The sequence below is a fragment of the Pundamilia nyererei genome, unplaced genomic scaffold (assembly GCF_000239375.1).
Source record: "Pundamilia nyererei isolate P.nyererei 1_Seehausen unplaced genomic scaffold, PunNye1.0 scaffold00310, whole genome shotgun sequence".
NCBI classification, from domain to species: Eukaryota; Metazoa; Chordata; class Actinopteri; order Cichliformes; family Cichlidae; genus Pundamilia; species Pundamilia nyererei.
This window is the reverse complement of record NW_005187711.1, coordinates 102,340-104,791: the sequence shown is the minus strand read 5'-3', so window position 1 is coordinate 104,791 and position 2,452 is coordinate 102,340. Positions and strand designations below refer to the sequence as shown.

The following is a 2,452-nucleotide window of genomic DNA, read 5'->3' as shown; positions in this document are numbered from 1 at the left end:
GTAATCGTGATTAAAATTCGATTAATTGAGCAGCCCTAGTATGAAAGTACAAAAGAAATGTGTGTTTGTGTCCCACTGCAGATTTCATTTCCAAGCAGCAAACTGCAGGGTTGAAAAAATAAAGTCGGTGCTTAGCTCTATGTGAGGCTGTGCAGTAACAATTTAAACCATTTACTCAAAGGTTCACTGTTGCAGTGGTTTCGTTCTACTGTCATCAACTCCCAAGTAAATGTTTCTGAAAGAGAAGTGAGCACATGCTCCACATCCTGTCCTCTGAGTGTTTCACCAATGTGTTGTAATGTGAGTGTCCCAGGAACATTTATGAGCCCGCTCTGTGTGTTGGGCAGGAAGTTGAAATGCAGACTGTGGTCTTGGACTCAGGATGCAGTGCAGATGTGTGGCCCTCGGAGCGGCTTTGGTCACTCTTTGTTTAACCTGTTCTGTTCCCGTTGATCGCCACCGCCTCAAGGTAAATATAACAGAACAGTCTCGACGCTGTCTAAGTAATGGAAGGACCACCTTCTGCTTTTGGCCAGACATCTCTTGGCACAGAACATCAGCGCTGCACGCTGTGGCAGCCTTCTCATTTGTTTCCCACAGTGAGAAAACAAGGAGGTATGATGCATTTTGTAATTCAAGTGTAAGAACTAGAACACAGTGAACACAGCATTTTCTCGCCATTTGTCAATAGCTGGACGGGACGACCAAAAAAAATTAATCTCACATCGGCCTTTGTTTGCATATAAACTTTGCTCATTGCCCCTACAAAGATCATTACATGATGCCAATAAACATCCAGCTTTCTCTACCAAATGTTGTGCCCATAACAGCTAAACCTAAGTTAGAACTACTCATTAGGTTAAAAAGTCCTGCTCCATCTGCTTCCACTCTCCAAACTTTACTCCAAATCATTTAATATTAAAAGAAAAAAAAAGATTTAGTTGTTTTTTTTATGTCTGTGGTTCTTTTCTGTCAGTACAGTGTCATGCGTCACAAAGAAATGTTTTGCGCAGATGTAAGAGGAGTCAGTGAGGCCAGAATAGGGAAAGATTTTATCACTTTAATCTCTTCTCAACTTACACTGTTCTTGCATGATGAGGTGAATAAGAAAAGTCCCTCGCACTGCTTTATGTAGTTTTAGTGGTAGCTGGAGTCTTGCTCACGTAGCATCACATAGACTAGAGCTAGCAGCTTTTTCACCTTTTCCCCTGAGCCAATGCATTTATACAAGCTGACACACCCTGCTAATTAAACCTCCCTTCCAACACCCTCTTACTGCATATGGTTGGAATCACAGGCCTTGTCCAGTTGAATTATTATTATGAAATTGAGCAAAACTCTTGGATTACACAATCTGGTTGCAATGAGATGCAACCGGGTGAGAAATAGTCCCTGATTGTGTTGCCAGCTAAGGGAATCTTTTTTCTTTTACAGAAATGTTGGCCAACTGTGCAAAAATAGGTCTTATATGAAAACCTTACAAAAAACTGTATCTGCTCACAGTTCTCTCACCTCCTGATTACAGCTGTCTTGAACCAAGTTTGTTTTTGTGGCTTTTCACAACTTACCAGGGAACTGCTGGTAAAGGCATTGTTTCACATTGACCTGCAGAGATGGGCTTGTGCTAGCGAGGCAGGCTGAGACTACATAGTCACAGTCCAAGGCTACCGAAAAAATCTGTCTAATGTAATTGTTATAATTCTCACTAGTATATTAACAACAGCAGTTCCCTGGGTGTGAGTTAAAACACTGTGTTTCTAAGCAGCAGGATTATTTTTCTTTTGACAATAGCTGCAACCATTAAGTTAGATAATGGATCTTACTAGGCAGCTGTTCCTGTTAGCATTTTTACATATATAAAAGCACCTTTTAACTATAAAGCAGTTAAAAGTTAAAAAGGGAATAAAGAAGCTGGCAAATTTGACATCTTAATACAGTTGGATTTAAAAAAAATTCCGGCGTTATTTGCTAGTTGCAGTGAAAAGTGACAGGAAAGCGGAGGGAGAGAGAAAGAAGGGAAAGGGCCGTGGGTCAGATTCGAACCTGGACCCACCTTAGCTTCTAAAACAATGTAGCAGTGCATGTTAAATGATCCATTTTAAGCAAAGATTCAGCATCTGCTCCCTTTAGATGTGCCACAGTCTCACCTCACACTATTAAGTGTTTTGGTCTTTGGTCAAATGCAAATACACTTCACTCTGTGTCACTGATTCCACTAGGTTTCTTCTTCTTCTTTTTTTCTGTTTATGTGTTGTTGTTTTTTTCTTGAAAATGGGCACAACAGTATTGAAATAGCAGAAAATCAGTAACCACTGTACAGGGAGTGCAGAATTATTAGGCAAGTTGTATTTTTGAGAAATAATTTTATTATTGAACAACAACCATGTTCTCAATGAACCCAAAAAACTCATTAATATCAAAGCTGAATGTTTTTGGAAGTAGTTTTTAGTTT

The 2,452-nt window shown here is 39.8% G+C and overlaps 1 protein-coding gene across 7 annotated transcripts in view; it reads left to right on the top strand.

Annotated features, from left to right (window-relative positions):
- LOC102208128 (C-myc promoter-binding protein-like) overlaps window positions 1-2,452 on the top strand; it is an 88,286-nt gene that overhangs the window by 15,148 nt on the left and 70,686 nt on the right. The window contains exon 2 of one of the 7 annotated variants that reach the window (XM_005751413.1): window positions 348-469. The exons of the other annotated variants lie outside the window; for them this stretch is intronic. The gene's annotated coding sequence lies outside the window, so the exon portion shown is untranslated. The remainder of the gene's footprint in view (window positions 1-347; window positions 470-2,452) is intronic. 7 annotated transcript variants of the gene reach the window in all.